Source organism: Phyllobates terribilis, unplaced genomic scaffold (genome assembly GCF_046119375.1).
Source record: "Phyllobates terribilis strain yellow unplaced genomic scaffold, ASM4611937v1 Scaffold_8__6_contigs__length_399053987, whole genome shotgun sequence".
In the NCBI taxonomy this organism is placed as follows: Eukaryota; Metazoa; Chordata; class Amphibia; order Anura; family Dendrobatidae; genus Phyllobates; species Phyllobates terribilis.
In genome coordinates, this window is record NW_027362768.1 from 348,863,513 (window position 1) to 348,885,839 (window position 22,327).

Sequence of the window (22,327 nt, forward strand, 5' to 3'; positions counted from 1 at the left end):
GAGATAAGCTGCACAATATAATTGACCTTTCAGTATATTGTTGCACACACACCATCTATTTAGCAAATGCCCTTGTTATCAACAGCAGCCTTTTAAACTCACCTGAGCTAACAGGTATGTGAGCTGGTTACTCTGCTGCGCTTAAAATTTCTTTTTTGGTTTGCTACAATGCCTTTTCTGAAACGTTGTCTCCCTCTGCTGGAACACTGACTTCTTTCATTTAATGCCTGCAGACTATAAAAGAGAAACCAACCCAAAAAGTTTGGTTGATTAGTCTGTGGCATTCTTTTAAACTGTTGCTTATGGCGGTCTCTGTGAGCTTCTCAGTGACATTCAGCCATCCAGGTATCCCGCCTGCAGTAGACGGAATGTGGCAATGGAACGCTGGCTGCGCGTGTCATAATAGGCTCTGAGCCTTTATATACCTGCGCACAGCAGCAGCCACCTTCAGTCTGCTGCTGGACAGCCAGCAGCAGCAGCAGCAGGAGAGGTAATTAATCAGCAACCCTCCTGCTAAGGGTAGACAGCTGCTCGTTCCACCCCCCCCCCCCCGCCTTAATTGGTTTTCCTCCCTTCCAACGGTGTTGAGGTGGGTGGGAACAGCCGGGGGTTGAGGGTACTGTGCTAAAAGAGGTGGAGTTATGCAGATCTGAAACGCGTGGATTGCAGCAGCAGCAAGCCGAAAAGTGCAGGCATGTGAGGGATCTAGAGGTTGACAGCATGTCTTCTTAACGGGAGTCCAGGTGGCCATCTCCACAAATGGACTTTTCAGAATCCTTGGGTGGCACCGTAGTCGGAAACCAATTCTGGTTATCGCTTCTCGGCCTTTTGGCTAAGATCAAGTGTAGTATCTGTTCTTATCAGTTTAATATCTGATACGTCCCCTATCTGGGGACCATATATTAAATGGATTTTTAGAACAGGGAGATGGAAAAAGAGCTTGCTCTGTCCACTCCACGCATTGACCTGGTATTGCAGTATCTCCAGGACCGGTGCACCCCTTCTTTAATGCAGTTTCTAAAATCAGAAAGAATTGAATTCAATGCTTTTTGTTCATTTGGCTTGTTTGTCGGATTTTGGGATGGACTCTTTGGCTTTGCTTTTCTTCTCCTCATTGGATTTTTCATGTTAAAAGTTGCAGAAGCCAGATGACAAGCTCATTTTGGTTCAACTTCAGCAACTGTGCATTGCATTGCCATGTAATGTAATGCAATGCTATCTATCTAGCTCTCCCTCTATACTTCCTTTTGGATAAACAGACATATTAGGCAAGCATTTTGGAGCTTTCACCTAAATAACTACAGGTGGTGAGATAAGCTGCACAATATAATTGACCTTTCAGTATATTGTTGCACACACACCATCTATTTAGCAAATGCCCTTGTTATCAACAGCAGCCTTTTAAACTCACCTGAGCTAACAGGTATGTGAGCTGGTTACTCTGCTGCGCTTAAAATTTCTTTTTTGGTTTGCTACAATGCCTTTTCTGAAACGTTGTCTCCCTCTGCTGGAACACTGACTTCTTTCATTTAATGCCTGCAGACTATAAAAGAGAAACCAACCCAAAAAGTTTGGTTGATTAGTCTGTGGCATTCTTTTAAACTGTTGCTTATGGCGGTCTCTGTGAGCTTCTCAGTGACATTCAGCCATCCAGGTATCCCGCCTGCAGTAGACGGAATGTGGCAATGGAACGCTGGCTGCGCGTGTCATAATAGGCTCTGAGCCTTTATATACCTGCGCACAGCAGCAGCCACCTTCAGTCTGCTGCTGGACAGCCAGCAGCAGCAGCAGCAGGAGAGGTAATTAATCAGCAACCCTCCTGCTAAGGGTAGACAGCTGCTCGTTCCACCCCCCCCCCCGCCTTAATTGGTTCTCCTCCCTTCCAACGGTGTTGAGGCGGGTGGGAACAGCCGGGGGTTGAGGGTACTGTGCTAAAAGAGGTGGAGTTATGCAGATCTAAAACGCGTGGATTGCAGCAGCAGCAAGCCGAAAAGTGCAGGCATGTGAGGGATCTAGAGGTTGACAGCATGTCTTCTTAACGGGAGTCCAGGTGGCCATCTCCACAAATGGACTTTTCAGAATCCTTGGGTGGCACCGTAGTCGGAAACCAATTCTGGTTATCGCTTCTCGGCCTTTTGGCTAAGATCAAGTGTAGTATCTGTTCTTATCAGTTTAATATCTGATACGTCCCCTATCTGGGGACCATATATTAAATGGATTTTTAGAACAGGGAGATGGAAAAAGAGCTTGCTCTGTCCACTCCACGCATTGACCTGGTATTGCAGTATCTCCAGGACCGGTGCACCCCTTCTTTAATGCAGTTTCTAAAATCAGAAAGAATTGAATTCAATGCTTTTTGTTCATTTGGCTTGTTTGTCGGATTTTGGGATGGACTCTTTGGCTTTGCTTTTCTTCTCCTCATTGGATTTTTCATGTTAAAAGTTGCAGAAGCCAGATGACAAGCTCATTTTGGTTCAACTTCAGCAACTGTGCATTGCATTGCCATGTAATGTAATGCAATGCTATCTATCTAGCTCTCCCTCTATACTTCCTTTTGGATAAACAGACATATTAGGCAAGCATTTTGGAGCTTTCACCTAAATAACTACAGGTGGTGAGATAAGCTGCACAATATAATTGACCTTTCAGTATATTGTTGCACACACACCATCTATTTAGCAAATGCCCTTGTTATCAACAGCAGCCTTTTAAACTCACCTGAGCTAACAGGTATGTGAGCTGGTTACTCTGCTGCGCTTAAAATTTCTTTTTTGGTTTGCTACAATGCCTTTTCTGAAACGTTGTCTCCCTCTGCTGGAACACTGACTTCTTTCATTTAATGCCTGCAGACTATAAAAGAGAAACCAACCCAAAAAGTTTGGTTGATTAGTCTGTGGCATTCTTTTAAACTGTTGGTAATGGCGGTCTCTGTGAGCTTCTCAGTGACATTCAGCCATCCAGGTATCCCGCCTGCAGTAGACGGAATGTGCCAATGGAACGCTGGCTGCGCGTGTCATAATAGGCTCTGAGCCTTTATATACCTGCGCACAGCAGCAGCCACCTTCAGTCTGCTGCTGGACAGCCAGCAGCAGCAGCAGCAGGAGAGGTAATTAATCAGCAACCCTCCTGCTAAGGGTAGACAGCTGCTCGTTCCACCCCCCCCCCCCCGCCTTAATTGGTTCTCCTCCCTTCCAACGGTGTTGAGGCGGGTGGGAACAGCCGGGGGTTGAGGGTACTGTGCTAAAAGAGGTGGAGTTATGCAGATCTAAAACGCGTGGATTGCAGCAGCAGCAAGCCGAAAAGTGCAGGCATGTGAGGGATCTAGAGGTTGACAGCATGTCTTCTTAACGGGAGTCCAGGTGGCCATCTCCACAAATGGACTTTTCAGAATCCTTGGGTGGCACCGTAGTCGGAAACCAATTCTGGTTATCGCTTCTCGGCCTTTTGGCTAAGATCAAGTGTAGTATCTGTTCTTATCAGTTTAATATCTGATACGTCCCCTATCTGGGGACCATATATTAAATGGATTTTTAGAACAGGGAGATGGAAAAAGAGCTTGCTCTGTCCACTCCACGCATTGACCTGGTATTGCAGTATCTCCAGGACCGGTGCACCCCTTCTTTAATGCAGTTTCTAAAATCAGAAAGAATTGAATTCAATGCTTTTTGTTCATTTGGCTTGTTTGTCGGATTTTGGGATGGACTCTTTGGCTTTGCTTTTCTTCTCCTCATTGGATTTTTCATGTTAAAAGTTGCAGAAGCCAGATGACAAGCTCATTTTGGTTCAACTTCAGCAACTGTGCATTGCATTGCCATGTAATGTAATGCAATGCTATCTATCTAGCTCTCCCTCTATACTTCCTTTTGGATAAACAGACATATTAGGCAAGCATTTTGGAGCTTTCACCTAAATAACTACAGGTGGTGAGATAAGCTGCACAATATAATTGACCTTTCAGTATATTGTTGCACACACACCATCTATTTAGCAAATGCCCTTGTTATCAACAGCAGTCTTTTAAACTCACCTGAGCGAACAGGTATGTGAGCTGGTTACTCTGCTGCGCTTAAAATTTCTTTTTTGGTTTGCTACAATGCCTTTTCTGAAACGTTGTCTCCCTCTGCTGGAACACTGACTTCTTTCATTTAATGCCTGCAGACTATAAAAGAGAAACCAACCCAAAAAGTTTGGTTGATTAGTCTGTGGCATTCTTTTAAACTGTTGCTTATGGCGGTCTCTGTGAGCTTCTCAGTGACATTCAGCCATCCAGGTATCCCGCCTGCAGTAGACGGAATGTGGCAATGGAACGCTGGCTGCGCGTGTCATAATAGGCTCTGAGCCTTTATATACCTGCGCACAGCAGCAGCCACCTTCAGTCTGCTGCTGGACAGCCAGCAGCAGCAGCAGCAGGAGAGGTAATTAATCAGCAACCCTCCTGCTAAGGGTAGACAGCTGCTCGTTCCACCCCCCCCCCCCGCCTTAATTGGTTTTCCTCCCTTCCAACGGTGTTGAGGTGGGTGGGAACAGCCGGGGGTTGAGGGTACTGTGCTAAAAGAGGTGGAGTTATGCAGATCTGAAACGCGTGGATTGCAGCAGCAGCAAGCCGAAAAGTGCAGGCATGTGAGGGATCTAGAGGTTGACAGCATGTCTTCTTAACGGGAGTCCAGGTGGCCATCTCCACAAATGGACTTTTCAGAATCCTTGGGTGGCACCGTAGTCGGAAACCAATTCTGGTTATCGCTTCTCGGCCTTTTGGCTAAGATCAAGTGTAGTATCTGTTCTTATCAGTTTAATATCTGATACGTCCCCTATCTGGGGACCATATATTAAATGGATTTTTAGAACAGGGAGATGGAAAAAGAGCTTGCTCTGTCCACTCCACGCATTGACCTGGTATTGCAGTATCTCCAGGACCGGTGCACCCCTTCTTTAATGCAGTTTCTAAAATCAGAAAGAATTGAATTCAATGCTTTTTGTTCATTTGGCTTGTTTGTCGGATTTTGGGATGGACTCTTTGGCTTTGCTTTTCTTCTCCTCATTGGATTTTTCATGTTAAAAGTTGCAGAAGCCAGATGACAAGCTCATTTTGGTTCAACTTCAGCAACTGTGCATTGCATTGCCATGTAATGTAATGCAATGCTATCTATCTAGCTCTCCCTCTATACTTCCTTTTGGATAAACAGACATATTAGGCAAGCATTTTGGAGCTTTCACCTAAATAACTACAGGTGGTGAGATAAGCTGCACAATATAATTGACCTTTCAGTATATTGTTGCACACACACCATCTATTTAGCAAATGCCCTTGTTATCAACAGCAGCCTTTTAAACTCACCTGAGCTAACAGGTATGTGAGCTGGTTACTCTGCTGCGCTTAAAATTTCTTTTTTGGTTTGCTACAATGCCTTTTCTGAAACGTTGTCTCCCTCTGCTGGAACACTGACTTCTTTCATTTAATGCCTGCAGACTATAAAAGAGAAACCAACCCAAAAAGTTTGGTTGATTAGTCTGTGGCATTCTTTTAAACTGTTGCTTATGGCGGTCTCTGTGAGCTTCTCAGTGACATTCAGCCATCCAGGTATCCCGCCTGCAGTAGACGGAATGTGGCAATGGAACGCTGGCTGCGCGTGTCATAATAGGCTCTGAGCCTTTATATACCTGCGCACAGCAGCAGCCACCTTCAGTCTGCTGCTGGACAGCCAGCAGCAGCAGCAGCAGGAGAGGTAATTAATCAGCAACCCTCCTGCTAAGGGTAGACAGCTGCTCGTTCCACCCCCCCCCCCGCCTTAATTGGTTCTCCTCCCTTCCAACGGTGTTGAGGCGGGTGGGAACAGCCGGGGGTTGAGGGTACTGTGCTAAAAGAGGTGGAGTTATGCAGATCTAAAACGCGTGGATTGCAGCAGCAGCAAGCCGAAAAGTGCAGGCATGTGAGGGATCTAGAGGTTGACAGCATGTCTTCTTAACGGGAGTCCAGGTGGCCATCTCCACAAATGGACTTTTCAGAATCCTTGGGTGGCACCGTAGTCGGAAACCAATTCTGGTTATCGCTTCTCGGCCTTTTGGCTAAGATCAAGTGTAGTATCTGTTCTTATCAGTTTAATATCTGATACGTCCCCTATCTGGGGACCATATATTAAATGGATTTTTAGAACAGGGAGATGGAAAAAGAGCTTGCTCTGTCCACTCCACGCATTGACCTGGTATTGCAGTATCTCCAGGACCGGTGCACCCCTTCTTTAATGCAGTTTCTAAAATCAGAAAGAATTGAATTCAATGCTTTTTGTTCATTTGGCTTGTTTGTCGGATTTTGGGATGGACTCTTTGGCTTTGCTTTTCTTCTCCTCATTGGATTTTTCATGTTAAAAGTTGCAGAAGCCAGATGACAAGCTCATTTTGGTTCAACTTCAGCAACTGTGCATTGCATTGCCATGTAATGTAATGCAATGCTATCTATCTAGCTCTCCCTCTATACTTCCTTTTGGATAAACAGACATATTAGGCAAGCATTTTGGAGCTTTCACCTAAATAACTACAGGTGGTGAGATAAGCTGCACAATATAATTGACCTTTCAGTATATTGTTGCACACACACCATCTATTTAGCAAATGCCCTTGTTATCAACAGCAGCCTTTTAAACTCACCTGAGCTAACAGGTATGTGAGCTGGTTACTCTGCTGCGCTTAAAATTTCTTTTTTGGTTTGCTACAATGCCTTTTCTGAAACGTTGTCTCCCTCTGCTGGAACACTGACTTCTTTCATTTAATGCCTGCAGACTATAAAAGAGAAACCAACCCAAAAAGTTTGGTTGATTAGTCTGTGGCATTCTTTTAAACTGTTGGTAATGGCGGTCTCTGTGAGCTTCTCAGTGACATTCAGCCATCCAGGTATCCCGCCTGCAGTAGACGGAATGTGCCAATGGAACGCTGGCTGCGCGTGTCATAATAGGCTCTGAGCCTTTATATACCTGCGCACAGCAGCAGCCACCTTCAGTCTGCTGCTGGACAGCCAGCAGCAGCAGCAGCAGGAGAGGTAATTAATCAGCAACCCTCCTGCTAAGGGTAGACAGCTGCTCGTTCCACCCCCCCCCCCCGCCTTAATTGGTTCTCCTCCCTTCCAACGGTGTTGAGGCGGGTGGGAACAGCCGGGGGTTGAGGGTACTGTGCTAAAAGAGGTGGAGTTATGCAGATCTAAAACGCGTGGATTGCAGCAGCAGCAAGCCGAAAAGTGCAGGCATGTGAGGGATCTAGAGGTTGACAGCATGTCTTCTTAACGGGAGTCCAGGTGGCCATCTCCACAAATGGACTTTTCAGAATCCTTGGGTGGCACCGTAGTCGGAAACCAATTCTGGTTATCGCTTCTCGGCCTTTTGGCTAAGATCAAGTGTAGTATCTGTTCTTATCAGTTTAATATCTGATACGTCCCCTATCTGGGGACCATATATTAAATGGATTTTTAGAACAGGGAGATGGAAAAAGAGCTTGCTCTGTCCACTCCACGCATTGACCTGGTATTGCAGTATCTCCAGGACCGGTGCACCCCTTCTTTAATGCAGTTTCTAAAATCAGAAAGAATTGAATTCAATGCTTTTTGTTCATTTGGCTTGTTTGTCGGATTTTGGGATGGACTCTTTGGCTTTGCTTTTCTTCTCCTCATTGGATTTTTCATGTTGAAAGTTGCAGAAGCCAGATGACAAGCTCATTTTGGTTCAACTTCAGCAACTGTGCATTGCATTGCCATGTAATGTAATGCAATGCTATCTATCTAGCTCTCCCTCTATACTTCCTTTTGGATAAACAGACATATTAGGCAAGCATTTTGGAGCTTTCACCTAAATAACTACAGGTGGTGAGATAAGCTGCACAATATAATTGACCTTTCAGTATATTGTTGCACACACACCATCTATTTAGCAAATGCCCTTGTTATCAACAGCAGCCTTTTAAACTCACCTGAGCTAACAGGTATGTGAGCTGGTTACTCTGCTGCGCTTAAAATTTCTTTTTTGGTTTGCTACAATGCCTTTTCTGAAACGTTGTCTCCCTCTGCTGGAACACTGACTTCTTTCATTTAATGCCTGCAGACTATAAAAGAGAAACCAACCCAAAAAGTTTGGTTGATTAGTCTGTGGCATTCTTTTAAACTGTTGCTTATGGCGGTCTCTGTGAGCTTCTCAGTGACATTCAGCCATCCAGGTATCCCGCCTGCAGTAGACGGAATGTGGCAATGGACGCTGGCTGCGCATGTCATAATAGGCTCTGAGCCTTTATATACCTGCGCACAGCAGCAGCCACCTTCAGTCTGCTGCTGGACAGCCAGCAGCAGCAGCAGCAGGAGAGGTAATTAATCAGCAACCCTCCTGCTAAGGGTAGACAGCTGCTCGTTCCACCCCCCCCCCCCGCCTTAATTGGTTCTCCTCCCTTCCAACGGTGTTGAGGCGGGTGGGAACAGCCGGGGGTTGAGGGTACTGTGCTAAAAGAGGTGGAGTTATGCAGATCTAAAACGCGTGGATTGCAGCAGCAGCAAGCCGAAAAGTGCAGGCATGTGAGGGATCTAGAGGTTGACAGCATGTCTTCTTAACGGGAGTCCACGTGGCCATCTCCACAAATGGACTTTTCAGAATCCTTGGGTGGCACCGTAGTCGGAAACCAATTCTGGTTATCGCTTCTCGGCCTTTTGGCTAAGATCAAGTGTAGTATCTGTTCTTATCAGTTTAATATCTGATACGTCCCCTATCTGGGGACCATATATTAAATGGATTTTTAGAACAGAGAGATGGAAAAAGAGCTTGCTCTGTCCACTCCACGCATTGACCTGGTATTGCAGTATCTCCAGGACCGGTGCACCCCTTCTTTAATGCAGTTTCTAAAATCAGAAAGAATTGAATTCAATGCTTTTTGTTCATTTGGCTTGTTTGTCGGATTTTGGGATGGACTCTTTGGCTTTGCTTTTCTTCTCCTCATTGGATTTTTCATGTTAAAAGTTGCAGAAGCCAGATGACAAGCTCATTTTGGTTCAACTTCAGCAACTGTGCATTGCATTGCCATGTAATGTAATGCAATGCTATCTATCTAGCTCTCCCTCTATACTTCCTTTTGGATAAACAGACATATTAGGCAAGCATTTTGGAGCTTTCACCTAAATAACTACAGGTGGTGAGATAAGCTGCACAATATAATTGACCTTTCAGTATATTGTTGCACACACACCATCTATTTAGCAAATGCCCTTGTTATCAACAGCAGCCTTTTAAACTCACCTGAGCTAACAGGTATGTGAGCTGGTTACTCTGCTGCGCTTAAAATTTCTTTTTTGGTTTGCTACAATGCCTTTTCTGAAACGTTGTCTCCCTCTGCTGGAACACTGACTTCTTTCATTTAATGCCTGCAGACTATAAAAGAGAAACCAACCCAAAAAGTTTGGTTGATTAGTCTGTGGCATTCTTTTAAACTGTTGCTTATGGCGGTCTCTGTGAGCTTCTCAGTGACATTCAGCCATCCAGGTATCCCGCCTGCAGTAGACGGAATGTGGCAATGGAACGCTGGCTGCGCGTGTCATAATAGTCTCTGAGCCTTTATATACCTGCGCACAGCAGCAGCCACCTTCAGTCTGCTGCTGGACAGCCAGCAGCAGCAGCAGCAGGAGAGGTAATTAATCAGCAACCCTCCTGCTAAGGGTAGACAGCTGCTCGTTCCACCCGCCCCTCCCCCCGCCTTAATTGGTTCTCCTCCCTTCCAACGGTGTTGAGGCGGGTGGGAACAGCCGGGGGTTGAGGGTACTGTGCTAAAAGAGGTGGAGTTATGCAGATCTAAAAAGCGTGGATTGCAGCAGCAGCAAGCCGAAAAGTGCAGGCATGTGAGGGATCTAGAGGTTGACAGCATGTCTTCTTAACGGGAGTCCAGGTGGCCATCTCCACAAATGGACTTTTCAGAATCCTTGGGTGGCACCGTAGTCGGAAACCAATTCTGGTTATCGCTTCTCGGCCTTTTGGCTAAGATCAAGTGTAGTATCTGTTCTTATCAGTTTAATATCTGATACGTCCCCTATCTGGGGACCATATATTAAATGGATTTTTAGAACAGGGAGATGGAAAAAGAGCTTGCTCTGTCCACTCCACGCATTGACCTGGTATTGCAGTATCTCCAGGACCGGTGCACCCCTTCTTTAATGCAGTTTCTAAAATCAGAAAGAATTGAATTCAATGCTTTTTGTTCATTTGGCTTGTTTGTCGGATTTTGGGATGGACTCTTTGGCTTTGCTTTTCTTCTCCTCATTGGATTTTTCATGTTAAAAGTTGCAGAAGCCAGATGACAAGCTCATTTTGGTTCAACTTCAGCAACTGTGCATTGCATTGCCATGTAATGTAATGCAATGCTATCTATCTAGCTCTCCCTCTATACTTCCTTTTGGATAAACAGACATATTAGGCAAGCATTTTGGAGCTTTCACCTAAATAACTACAGGTGGTGAGATAAGCTGCACAATATAATTGACCTTTCAGTATATTGTTGCACACACACCATCTATTTAGCAAATGCCCTTGTTATCAACAGCAGCCTTTTAAACTCACCTGAGCTAACAGGTATGTGAGCTGGTTACTCTGCTGCGCTTAAAATTTCTTTTTTGGTTTGCTACAATGCCTTTTCTGAAACGTTGTCTCCCTCTGCTGAAACACTGACTTCTTTCATTTAATGCCTGCAGACTATAAAAGAGAAACCAACCCAAAAAGTTTGGTTGATTAGTCTGTGGCATTCTTTTAAACTGTTGCTTATGGCGGTCTCTGTGAGCTTCTCAGTGACATTCAGCCATCCAGGTATCCCGCCTGCAGTAGACGGAATGTGGCAATGGAACGCTGGCTGCGCGTGTCATAATAGGCTCTGAGCCTTTATATACCTGCGCACAGCAGCAGCCACCTTCAGTCTGCTGCTGGACAGCCAGCAGCAGCAGCAGCAGGAGAGGTAATTAATCAGCAACCCTCCTGCTAAGGGTAGACAGCTGCTCGTTCCACCCTCCCCCCCCGCCTTAATTGGTTCTCCTCCCTTCCAACGGTGTTGAGGCGGGTGGGAACAGCCGGGGGTTGAGGGTACTGTGCTAAAAGAGGTGGAGTTATGCAGATCTAAAACGCGTGGATTGCAGCAGCAGCAAGCCGAAAAGTGCAGGCATGTGAGGGATCTAGAGGTTGACAGCATGTCTTCTTAACGGGAGTCCAGGTGGCCATCTCCACAAATGGACTTTTCAGAATCCTTGGGTGGCACCGTAGTCGGAAACCAATTCTGGTTATCGCTTCTCGGCCTTTTGGCTAAGATCAAGTGTAGTATCTGTTCTTATCAGTTTAATATCTGATACGTCCCCTATCTGGGGACCATATATTAAATGGATTTTTAGAACAGGGAGATGGAAAAAGAGCTTGCTCTGTCCACTCCACGCATTGACCTGGTATTGCAGTATCTCCAGGACCGATGCACCCCTTCTTTAATGCAGTTTCTAAAATCAGAAAGAATTGAATTCAATGCTTTTTGTTCATTTGGCTTGTTTGTCGGATTTTGGGATGGACTCTTTGGCTTTGCTTTTCTTCTCCTCATTGGATTTTTCATGTTAAAAGTTGCAGAAGCCAGATGACAAGCTCATTTTGGTTCAACTTCAGCAACTGTGCATTGCATTGCCATGTAATGTAATGCAATGCTATCTATCTAGCTCTCCCTCTATACTTCCTTTTGGATAAACAGACATATTAGGAAAGCATTTTGGAGCTTTCACCTAAATAACTACAGGTGGTGAGATAAGCTGCACAATATAATTGACCTTTCAGTATATTGTTGCACACACACCATCTATTTAGCAAATGCCCTTGTTATCAACAGCAGCCTTTTAAACTCACCTGAGCTAACAGGTATGTGAGCTGGTTACTCTGCTGCGCTTAAAATTTCTTTTTTGGTTTGCTACAATGCCTTTTCTGAAACGTTGTCTCCCTCTGCTGGAACACTGACTTCTTTCATTTAATGCCTGCAGACTATAAAAGAGAAACCAACCCAAAAAGTTTGGTTGATTAGTCTGTGGCATTCTTTTAAACTGTTGCTTATGGCGGTCTCTGTGAGCTTCTCAGTGACATTCAGCCATCCAGGTATCCCGCCTGCAGTAGACGGAATGTGGCAATGGAACGCTGGCTGCGCGTGTCATAATAGGCTCTGAGCCTTTATATACCTGCGCACAGCAGCAGCCACCTTCAGTCTGCTGCTGGACAGCCAGCAGCAGCAGCAGCAGGAGAGGTAATTAATCAGCAACCCTCCTGCTAAGGGTAGAAAGCTGCTCGTTCCACCCCCCCCCCGCCTTAATTGGTTCTCCTCCCTTCCAACGGTGTTGAGGCGGGTGGGAACAGCCGGGGGTTGAGGGTACTGTGCTAAAAGAGGTGGAGTTATGCAGATCTAAAACGCGTGGATTGCAGCAGCAGCAAGCCGAAAAGTGCAGGCATGTGAGGGATCTAGAGGTTGACAGCATGTCTTCTTAACGGGAGTCCAGGTGGCCATCTCCACAAATGGACTTTTCAGAATCCTTGGGTGGCACCGTAGTCGGAAACCAATTCTGGTTATCGCTTCTCGGCCTTTTGGCTAAGATCAAGTGTAGTATCTGTTCTTATCAGTTTAATATCTGATACGTCCCCTATCTGGGGGCCATATATTAAATGGATTTTTAGAACAGGGAGATGGAAAAAGAGCTTGCTCTGTACACTCCACGCATTGACCTGGTATTGCAGTATCTCCAGGACCGGTGCACCCCTTCTTTAATGCAGTTTCTAAAATCAGAAAGAATTGAATTCAATGCTTTTTGTTCATTTGGCTTGTTTGTCGGATTTTAGGATGGACTCTTTGGCTTTGCTTTTCTTCTCCTCATTGGATTTTTCATGTTAAAAGTTGCAGAAGCCAGATGACAAGCTCATTTTGGTTCAACTTCAGCAACTGTGCATTGCATTGCCATGTAATGTAATGCAATGCTATCTATCTAGCTCTCCCTCTATACTTCCTTTTGGATAAACAGACATATTAGGCAAGCATTTTGGAGCTTTCACCTAAATAACTACAGGTGGTGAGATAAGCTGCACAATATAATTGACCTTTCAGTATATTGTTGCACACACACCATCTATTTAGCAAATGCCCTTGTTATCAACAGCAGCCTTTTAAACTCACCTGAGCTAACAGGTATGTGAGCTGGTTACTCTGCTGCGCTTAAAATTTCTTTTTTGGTTTGCTACAATGCCTTTTCTGAAACGTTGTCTCCCTCTGCTGGAACACTGACTTCTTTCATTTAATGCCTGCAGACTATAAAAGAGAAACCAACCCAAAAAGTTTGGTTGATTAGTCTGTGGCATTCTTTTAAACTGTTGCTTATGGCGGTCTCTGTGAGCTTCTCAGTGACATTCAGCCATCCAGGTATCCCGCCTGCAGTAGACGGAATGTGGCAATGGAACGCTGGCTGCGCGTGTCATAATAGGCTCTGAGCCTTTATATACCTGCGCACAGCAGCAGCCACCTTCAGTCTGCTGCTGGACAGCCAGCAGCAGCAGCAGCAGGAGAGGTAATTAATCAGCAACCCTCCTGCTAAGGGTAGACAGCTGCTCGTTCCACCCCCCCCCCCCCCCCGCCTTAATTGGTTCTCCTCATTTCCAACGGTGTTGAGGCGGGTGGGAACAGCCGGGGGTTGAGGGTACTGTGCTAAAAGAGGTGGAGTTATGCAGATCTAAAACACGTGGATTGCAGCAGCAGCAAGCCGAAAAGTGCAGGCATGTGAGGGATCTAGAGGTTGACAGCATGTCTTCTTAACGGGAGTCCAGGTGGCCATCTCCACAAATGGACTTTTCAGAATCCTTGGGTGGCACCGTAGTCGGAAACCAATTCTGGTTATCGCTTCTCGGCCTTTTGGTTAAGATCAAGTGTAGTATCTTTTGAAAAGGCAGTTTTGTCCTTGGGCTGCCCTAGTAAATTGATGCATATTACACACTGGTTTGGTGCACTTGTTAGTACGCCAGGTGGCTCATAGAGTTATCTGATGGAAAATATGGCCCTCCAGGATCGAAGTCACTAGGCTGGGTAAGTGTGAGGGCTTTGGAGCAATGTGCCCCAGGAGTAGGCGCCCTGGTGGGAGTCCAAGCTTACTGGGACTGGGAACCCCAGAAACACTTGGCTTCGTAGCACGCCGCACCTTTGCCAATCATACTTTCTGAGCAACCCCCCCTATTCCTGGCCTCCGGGCTAGGAAGGGGAATTTTTATAAACCCGGTCGGAGGTCCGGTCAGCTTTGGGCTGAGAAACCAACACAGGCTCCAGCTCCACTAGGGTGGCAGCCTAGATGGAAGCTGGGATCACGAAAACGGCTCTTCTCCGGCTTCGGCTAGGGAGAGCATCGGAGATCCCTGACCCTCGCTGTGGCCTTCTGGCTCGGAGGGATGGGGATGGTTTATTGGGGACCCTTTCCTCCGGGAAGGGTCCACATGAATCCTCGCCTCGTGCGCTGTTTTGGTGTGACTTCGGTCACATTTTTCAGTGCCTTGGATGCAGCTTCAATCAAAAAATCTGTTCTTATCAGTTTAATATCTGATACGTCCCCTATCTGGGGACCATATATTAAATGGATTTTTAGAACAGGGAGATGGAAAAAGAGCTTGCTCTGTCCACTCCACGCATTGACCTGGTATTGCAGTATCTCCAGGACCGGTGCACCCCTTCTTTAATGCAGTTTCTAAAATCAGAAAGAATTGAATTCAATGCTTTTTGTTCATTTGGCTTGTTTGTCGGATTTTGGGATGGACTCTTTGGCTTTGCTTTTCTTCTCCTCATTGGATTTTTCATGTTAAAAGTTGCAGAAGCCAGATGACAAGCTCATTTTGGTTCAACTTCAGCAACTGTGCATTGCATTGCCATGTAATGTAATGCAATGCTATCTATCTAGCTCTCCCTCTATACTTCCTTTTGGATAAACAGACATATTAGGCAAGCATTTTGGAGCTTTCACCTAAATAACTACAGGTGGTGAGATAAGCTGCACAATATAATTGACCTTTCAGTATATTGTTGCACACACACCATCTATTTAGCAAATGCCCTTGTTATCAACAGCAGCCTTTTAAACTCACCTGAGCTAACAGGTATGTGAGCTGGTTACTCTGCTGCGCTTAAAATTTCTTTTTTGGTTTGCTACAATGCCTTTTCTGAAACGTTGTCTCCCTCTGCTGGAACACTGACTTCTTTCATTTAATGCCTGCAGACTATAAAAGAGAAACCAACCCAAAAAGTTTGGTTGATTAGTCTGTGGCATTCTTTTAAACTGTTGCTTATGGCGGTCTCTGTGAGCTTCTCAGTGACATTCAGCCATCCAGGTATCCCGCCTGCAGTAGACGGAATGTGGCAATGGAACGCTGGCTGCGCGTGTCATAATAGGCTCTGAGCCTTTATATACCTGCGCACAGCAGCAGCCACCTTCAGTCTGCTGCTGGACAGCCAGCAGCAGCAGCAGCAGGAGAGGTAATTAATCAGCAACCCTCCTGCTAAGGGTAGACAGCTGCTCGTTCCACCCCCCCCCCGCCTTAATTGGTTCTCCTCCCTTCCAACGGTGTTGAGGCGGGTGGGAACAGCCGGGGGTTGAGGGTACTGTGCTAAAAGAGGTGGAGTTATGCAGATCTAAAACGCGTGGATTGCAGCAGCAGCAAGCCGAAAAGTGCAGGCATGTGAGGGATCTAGAGGTTGACAGCATGTCTTCTTAACGGGAGTCCAGGTGGCCATCTCCACAAATGGACTTTTCAGAATCCTTGGGTGGCACCGTAGTCGGAAACCAATTCTGGTTATCGCTTCTCGGCCTTTTGGCTAAGATCAAGTGTAGTATCTGTTCTTATCAGTTTAATATCTGATACGTCCCCTATCTGGGGACCATATATTAAATGGATTTTTAGAACAGGGAGATGGAAAAAGAGCTTGCTCTGTCCACTCCACGCATTGACCTGGTATTGCAGTATCTCCAGGACCGGTGCACCCCTTCTTTAATGCAGTTTCTAAAATCAGAAAGAATTGAATTCAATGCTTTTTGTTCATTTGGCTTGTTTGTCGGATTTTGGGATGGACTCTTTGGCTTTGCTTTTCTTCTCCTCATTGGATTTTTCATGTTAAAAGTTGCAGAAGCCAGATGACAAGCTCATTTTGGTTCAACTTCAGCAACTGTGCATTGCATTGCCATGTAATGTAATGCAATGCTATCTATCTAGCTCTCCCTCTATACTTCCTTTTGGATAAACAGACATATTAGGCAAGCATTTTGGAGCTTTCACCTAAATAACTACAGGTGGTGAGATAAGCTGCACAATATAATTGACCTTTCAGTATATTGTTGCACACACACCATCTATTTAGCAAATGCCCTTGTTATCAACAGCAGCCTTTTAAACTCACCTGAGCTAACAGGTATGTGAGCTGGTTACTCTGCTGCGCTTAAAATTTCTTTTTTGGTTTGCTACAATGCCTTTTCTGAAACGTTGTCTCCCTCTGCTGGAACACTGACTTCTTTCATTTAATGCCTGCAGACTATAAAAGAGAAACCAACCCAAAAAGTTTGGTTGATTAGTCTGTGGCATTCTTTTAAACTGTTGCTTATGGCGGTCTCTGTGAGCTTCTCAGTGACATTCAGCCATCCAGGTATCCCGCCTGCAGTAGACGGAATGTGGCAATGGAACGCTGGCTGCGCGTGTCATAATAGGCTCTGAGCCTTTATATACCTGCGCACAGCAGCAGCCACCTTCAGTCTGCTGCTGGACAGCCAGCAGCAGCAGCAGGAGAGGTAATTAATCAGCAACCCTCCTGCTAAGGGTAGACAGCTGCTCGTTCCACCCCCCCCCCCCCGCCTTAATTGGTTCTCCTCCCTTCCAACGGTGTTGAGGCGGGTGGGAACAGCCGGGGGTTGAGGGTACTGTGCTAAAAGAGGTGGAGTTATGCAGATCTAAAACGCGTGGATTGCAGCAGCAGCAAGCCGAAAAGTGCAGGCATGTGAGGGATCTAGAGGTTGACAGCATGTCTTCTTAACGGGAGTCCAGGTGGCCATCTCCACAAATGGACTTTTCAGAATCCTTGGGTGGCACCGTAGTCGGAAACCAATTCTGGTTATCGCTTCTCGGCCTTTTGGCTAAGATCAAGTGTAGTATCTGTTCTTATCAGTTTAATATCTGATACGTCCCCTATCTGGGGACCATATATTAAATGGATTTTTAGAACAGGGAGATGGAAAAAGAGCTTGCTCTGTCCACTCCACGCATTGACCTGGTATTGCAGTATCTCCAGGACCGGTGCACCCCTTCTTTAATGCAGTTTCTAAAATCAGAAAGAATTGAATTCAATGCTTTTTGTTCATTTGGCTTGTTTGTCGGATTTTGGGATGGACTCTTTGGCTTTGCTTTTCTTCTCCTCATTGGATTTTTCATGTTAAAAGTTGCAGAAGCCAGATGACAAGCTCATTTTGGTTCAACTTCAGCAACTGTGCATTGCATTGCCATGTAATGTAATGCAATGCTATCTATCTAGCTCTCCCTCTATACTTCCTTTTGGATAAACAGACATATTAGGCAAGCATTTTGGAGCTTTCACCTAAATAACTACAGGTGGTGAGATAAGCTGCACAATATAATTGACCTTTCAGTATATTGTTGCACACACACCATCTATTTAGCAAATGCCCTTGTTATCAACAGCAGCCTTTTAAACTCACCTGAGCTAACAGGTATGTGAGCTGGTTACTCTGCTGCGCTTAAAATTTCTTTTTTGGTTTGCTACAATGCCTTTTCTGAAACGTTGTCTCCCTCTGCTGGAACACTGACTTCTTTCATTTAATGCCTGCAGACTATAAAAGAGAAACCAACCCAAAAAGTTTGGTTGATTAGTCTGTGGCATTCTTTTAAACTGTTGCTTATGGCGGTCTCTTTGAGCTTCTCAGTGACATTCAGCCATCCAGGTATCCCGCCTGCAGTAGACGGAATGTGGCAATGGAACGCTGGCTGCGCGTGTCATAATAGGCTCTGAGCCTTTATATACCTGCGCACAGCAGCAGCCACCTTCAGTCTGCTGCTGGACAGCCAGCAGCAGCAGCAGCAGGAGAGGTAATTAATCTGCAACCCTCCTGCTAAGGGTAGACAGCTGCTCGTTCCACCCCCCCCCCCCCCGCCTTAATTGGTTCTCCTCCCTTCCAACGGTGTTGAGGCGGGTGGGAACAGCCGGGGGTTGAGGGTACTGTGCTAAAAGAGGTGGAGTTATGCAGATCTAAAACGCGTGGATTGCAGCAGCAGCAAGCCGAAAAGTGCAGGCATGTGAGGGATCTAGAGGTTGACAGCATGTCTTCTTAACGGGAGTCCAGGTGGCCATCTCCACAAATGGACTTTTCAGAATCCTTGGGTGGCACCGTAGTCGGAAACCAATTCTGGTTATCGCTTCTCGGCCTTTTGGCTAAGATCAAGTGTAGTATCTGTTCTTATCAGTTTAATATCTGATACGTCCCCTATCTGGGGACCATATATTAAATGGATTTTTAGAACAGGGAGATGGAAAAAGAGCTTGCTCTGTCCACTCCACGCATTGACCTGGTATTGCAGTATCTCCAGGACCGGTGCACCCCTTCTTTAATGCAGTTTCTAAAATCAGAAAGAATTGAATTCAATGCTTTTTGTTCATTTGGCTTGTTTGTCGGATTTTGGGATGGACTCTTTGGCTTTGCTTTTCTTCTCCTCATTGGATTTTTCATGTTAAAAGTTGCAGAAGCCAGATGACAAGCTCATTTTGGTTCAACTTCAGCAACTGTGCATTGCATTGCCATGTAATGTAATGCAATGCTATCTATCTAGCTCTCCCTCTATACTTCCTTTTGGATAAACAGACATATTAGGCAAGCATTTTGGAGCTTTCACCTAAATAACTACAGGTGGTGAGATAAGCTGCACAATATAATTGACCTTTCAGTATATTGTTGCACACACACCATCTATTTAGCAAATGCCCTTGTTATCAACAGCAGCCTTTTAAACTCACCTGAGCTAACAGGTATGTGAGCTGGTTACTCTGCTGCGCTTAAAATTTCTTTTTTGGTTTGCTACAATGCCTTTTCTGAAACGTTGTCTCCCTCTGCTGGAACACTGACTTCTTTCATTTAATGCCTGCAGACTATAAAAGAGAAACCAACCCAAAAAGTTTGGTTGATTAGTCTGTGGCATTCTTTTAAACTGTTGCTTATGGCGGTCTCTGTGAGCTTCTCAGTGACATTCAGCCATCCAGGTATCCCGCCTGCAGTAGACGGAATGTGGCAATGGAACGCTGGCTGCGCGTGTCATAATAGGCTCTGAGCCTTTATATACCTGCGCACAGCAGCAGCCACCTTCAGTCTGCTGCTGGACAGCCAGCAGCAGCAGCAGCAGGAGAGGTAATTAATCAGCAACCCTCCTGCTAAGGGTAGACAGCTGCTCGTTCCACCCCCCCCCCCCCCCGCCTTAATTGGTTCTCCTCCCTTCCAACGGTGTTGAGGCGGGTGGGAACAGCCGGGGGTTGAGGGTACTGTGCTAAAAGAGGTGGAGTTATGCAGATCTAAAACGCGTGGATTGCAGCAGCAGCAAGCCGAAAAGTGCAGGCATGTGAGGGATCTAGAGGTTGACAGCATGTCTTCTTAACGGGAGTCCAGGTGGCCATCTCCACAAATGGACTTTTCAGAATCCTTGGGTGGCACCGTAGTCGGAAACCAATTCTGGTTATCGCTTCTCGGCCTTTTGGCTAAGATCAAGTGTAGTATCTGTTCTTATCAGTTTAATATCTGATACGTCCCCTATCTGGGGACCATATATTAAATGGATTTTTAGAACAGGGAGATGGAAAAAGAGCTTGCTCTGTCCACTCCACGCATTGACCTGGTATTGCAGTATCTCCAGGACCGGTGCACCCCTTCTTTAATGCAGTTTCTAAAATCAGAAAGAATTGAATTCAATGCTTTTTGTTCATTTGGCTTGTTTGTCGGATTTTGGGATGGACTCTTTGGCTTTGCTTTTCTTCTCCTCATTGGATTTTTCATGTTAAAAGTTGCAGAAGCCAGATGACAAGCTCATTTTGGTTCAACTTCAGCAACTGTGCATTGCATTGCCATGTAATGTAATGCAATGCTATCTATCTAGCTCTCCCTCTATACTTCCTTTTGGATAAACAGACATATTAGGCAAGCATTTTGGAGCTTTCACCTAAATAACAACAGGTGGTGAGATAAGCTGCACAATATAATTGACCTTTCAGTATATTGTTGCACACACACCATCTATTTAGCAAATGCCCTTGTTATCAACAGCAGCCTTTTAAACTCACCTGAGCTAACAGGTATGTGAGCTGGTTACTCTGCTGCGCTTAAAATTTCTTTTTTGGTTTGCTACAATGCCTTTTCTGAAACGTTGTCTCCCTCTGCTGGAACACTGACTTCTTTCATTTAATGCCTGCAGACTATAAAAGAGAAACCAACCCAAAAAGTTTGGTTGATTAGTCTGTGGCATTCTTTTAAACTGTTGCTTATGGCGGTCTCTGTGAGCTTCTCAGTGACATTCAGCCATCCAGGTATCCCGCCTGCAGTAGACGGAATGTGGCAATGGAACGCTGGCTGCGCGTGTCATAATAGGCTCTGAGCCTTTATATACCTGCGCACAGCAGCAGCCACCTTCAGTCTGCTGCTGGACAGCCAGCAGCAGCAGCAGCAGGAGAGGTAATTAATCAGCAACCCTCCTGCTAAGGGTAGACAGCTGCTCGTTCCACCCCCCCCCCCCGCCTTAATTGGTTCTCCTCCCTTCCAACGTTGTTGAGGCGGGTGGGAACAGCCGGGGGTTGAGGGTACTGTGCTAAAAGAGGTGGAGTTATGCAGATCTAAAACGCGTGGATTGCAGCAGCAGCAAGCCGAAAAGTGCAGGCATGTGAGGGATCTAGAGGTTGACAGCATGTCTTCTTAACGGGAGTCCAGGTGGCCATCTCCACAAATGGACTTTTCAGAATCCTTGGGTGGCACCGTAGTCGGAAACCAATTCTGGTTATCGCTTCTCGGCCTTTTGGCTAAGATCAAGTGTAGTATCTGTTCTTATCAGTTTAATATCTGATACGTCCCCTATCTGGGGACCATATATTAAATGGATTTTTAGAACAGGGAGATGGAAAAAGAGCTTGCTCTGTCCACTCCACGCATTGACCTGGTATTGCAGTATCTCCAGGACCGGTGCACCCCTTCTTTAATGCAGTTTCTAAAATCAGAAAGAATTGAATTCAATGCTTTTTGTTCATTTGGCTTGTTTGTCGGATTTTGGGATGGACTCTTTGGCTTTGCTTTTCTTCTCCTCATTGGATTTTTCATGTTAAAAGTTGCAGAAGCCAGATGACAAGCTCATTTTGGTTCAACTTCAGCAACTGTGCATTGCATTGCCATGTAATGTAATGCAATGCTATCTATCTAGCTCTCCCTCTATACTTCCTTTTGGATAAACAGACATATTAGGCAAGCATTTTGGAGCTTTCACCTAAATAACAACAGGTGGTGAGATAAGCTGCACAATATAATTGACCTTTCAGTATATTGTTGCACACACACCATCTATTTAGCAAATGCCCTTGTTATCAACAGCAGCCTTTTAAACTCACCTGAGCTAACAGGTATGTGAGCTGGTTACTCTGCTGCGCTTAAAATTTCTTTTTTGGTTTGCTACAATGCCTTTTCTGAAACGTTGTCTCCCTCTGCTGGAACACTGACTTCTTTCATTTAATGCCTGCAGACTATAAAAGAGAAACCAACCCAAAAAGTTTGGTTGATTAGTCTGTGGCATTCTTTTAAACTGTTGCTTATGGCGGTCTCTGTGAGCTTCTCAGTGACATTCAGCCATCCAGGTATCCCGCCTGCAGTAGACGGAATGTGGCAATGGAACGCTGGCTGCGCGTGTCATAATAGGCTCTGAGCCTTTATATACCTGCGCACAGCAGCAGCCACCTTCAGTCTGCTGCTGGACAGCCAGCAGCAGCAGCAGCAGGAGAGGTAATTAATCAGCAACCCTCCTGCTAAGGGTAGACAGCTGCTCGTTCCACCCCCCCCCCCCCGCCTTAATTGGTTCTCCTCCCTTCCAACGTTGTTGAGGCGGGTGGGAACAGCCGGGGGTTGAGGGTACTGTGCTAAAAGAGGTGGAGTTATGCAGATCTAAAACGCGTGGATTGCAGCAGCAGCAAGCCGAAAAGTGCAGGCATGTGAGGGATCTAGAGGTTGACAGCATGTCTTCTTAACGGGAGTCCAGGTGGCCATCTCCACAAATGG

General features: G+C 45.7%; 16 non-coding genes and 1 pseudogene across 16 annotated transcripts; all 17 read left to right on the top strand.

The window, feature by feature from the left end:
* The first annotated feature begins 812 nt into the window (after positions 1-812).
* LOC141159272 (U2 spliceosomal RNA) lies at positions 813-1,003 on the top strand. Its single transcript, XR_012249281.1, has one exon. It is a non-coding gene; the product is annotated as a U2 spliceosomal RNA (small nuclear RNA).
* Positions 1,004-2,119: 1,116 nt separating this feature from the next.
* Positions 2,120-2,310, top strand: LOC141159273 (U2 spliceosomal RNA). Its single transcript, XR_012249282.1, has one exon. It is a non-coding gene; the product is annotated as a U2 spliceosomal RNA (small nuclear RNA).
* A 1,118-nt stretch (positions 2,311-3,428) lies between these two features.
* On the top strand, positions 3,429-3,619 carry LOC141159274 (U2 spliceosomal RNA). The gene has a single exon (XR_012249283.1). It is a non-coding gene; the product is annotated as a U2 spliceosomal RNA (small nuclear RNA).
* A 1,117-nt stretch (positions 3,620-4,736) lies between these two features.
* LOC141159275 (U2 spliceosomal RNA) lies at positions 4,737-4,927 on the top strand. The gene has a single exon (XR_012249284.1). It is a non-coding gene; the product is annotated as a U2 spliceosomal RNA (small nuclear RNA).
* A 1,116-nt stretch (positions 4,928-6,043) lies between these two features.
* On the top strand, positions 6,044-6,234 carry LOC141159276 (U2 spliceosomal RNA). Its single transcript, XR_012249285.1, has one exon. It is a non-coding gene; the product is annotated as a U2 spliceosomal RNA (small nuclear RNA).
* A 1,117-nt stretch (positions 6,235-7,351) lies between these two features.
* On the top strand, positions 7,352-7,542 carry LOC141159277 (U2 spliceosomal RNA). The gene has a single exon (XR_012249286.1). It is a non-coding gene; the product is annotated as a U2 spliceosomal RNA (small nuclear RNA).
* A 1,116-nt stretch (positions 7,543-8,658) lies between these two features.
* Positions 8,659-8,849, top strand: LOC141159914 (U2 spliceosomal RNA). The gene has a single exon (XR_012249907.1). It is a non-coding gene; the product is annotated as a U2 spliceosomal RNA (small nuclear RNA).
* Positions 8,850-9,969: 1,120 nt separating this feature from the next.
* Positions 9,970-10,160, top strand: LOC141159278 (U2 spliceosomal RNA). Its single transcript, XR_012249287.1, has one exon. It is a non-coding gene; the product is annotated as a U2 spliceosomal RNA (small nuclear RNA).
* A 1,117-nt stretch (positions 10,161-11,277) lies between these two features.
* On the top strand, positions 11,278-11,468 carry LOC141159444 (U2 spliceosomal RNA). The gene has a single exon (XR_012249451.1). It is a non-coding gene; the product is annotated as a U2 spliceosomal RNA (small nuclear RNA).
* A 1,115-nt stretch (positions 11,469-12,583) lies between these two features.
* On the top strand, positions 12,584-12,774 carry LOC141159915 (U2 spliceosomal RNA). Its single transcript, XR_012249908.1, has one exon. It is a non-coding gene; the product is annotated as a U2 spliceosomal RNA (small nuclear RNA).
* Positions 12,775-13,895: 1,121 nt separating this feature from the next.
* On the top strand, positions 13,896-14,011 carry LOC141160462 (U2 spliceosomal RNA; annotated as a pseudogene).
* Positions 14,012-14,535: 524 nt separating this feature from the next.
* LOC141160092 (U2 spliceosomal RNA) lies at positions 14,536-14,717 on the top strand. Its single transcript, XR_012250078.1, has one exon. It is a non-coding gene; the product is annotated as a U2 spliceosomal RNA (small nuclear RNA).
* A 1,115-nt stretch (positions 14,718-15,832) lies between these two features.
* LOC141159279 (U2 spliceosomal RNA) lies at positions 15,833-16,023 on the top strand. Its single transcript, XR_012249288.1, has one exon. It is a non-coding gene; the product is annotated as a U2 spliceosomal RNA (small nuclear RNA).
* A 1,115-nt stretch (positions 16,024-17,138) lies between these two features.
* On the top strand, positions 17,139-17,329 carry LOC141159280 (U2 spliceosomal RNA). Its single transcript, XR_012249289.1, has one exon. It is a non-coding gene; the product is annotated as a U2 spliceosomal RNA (small nuclear RNA).
* A 1,119-nt stretch (positions 17,330-18,448) lies between these two features.
* Positions 18,449-18,639, top strand: LOC141159281 (U2 spliceosomal RNA). The gene has a single exon (XR_012249290.1). It is a non-coding gene; the product is annotated as a U2 spliceosomal RNA (small nuclear RNA).
* A 1,120-nt stretch (positions 18,640-19,759) lies between these two features.
* Positions 19,760-19,950, top strand: LOC141159283 (U2 spliceosomal RNA). Its single transcript, XR_012249292.1, has one exon. It is a non-coding gene; the product is annotated as a U2 spliceosomal RNA (small nuclear RNA).
* A 1,117-nt stretch (positions 19,951-21,067) lies between these two features.
* Positions 21,068-21,258, top strand: LOC141159284 (U2 spliceosomal RNA). Its single transcript, XR_012249293.1, has one exon. It is a non-coding gene; the product is annotated as a U2 spliceosomal RNA (small nuclear RNA).
* The last annotated feature ends 1,069 nt before the right edge of the window (positions 21,259-22,327 follow it).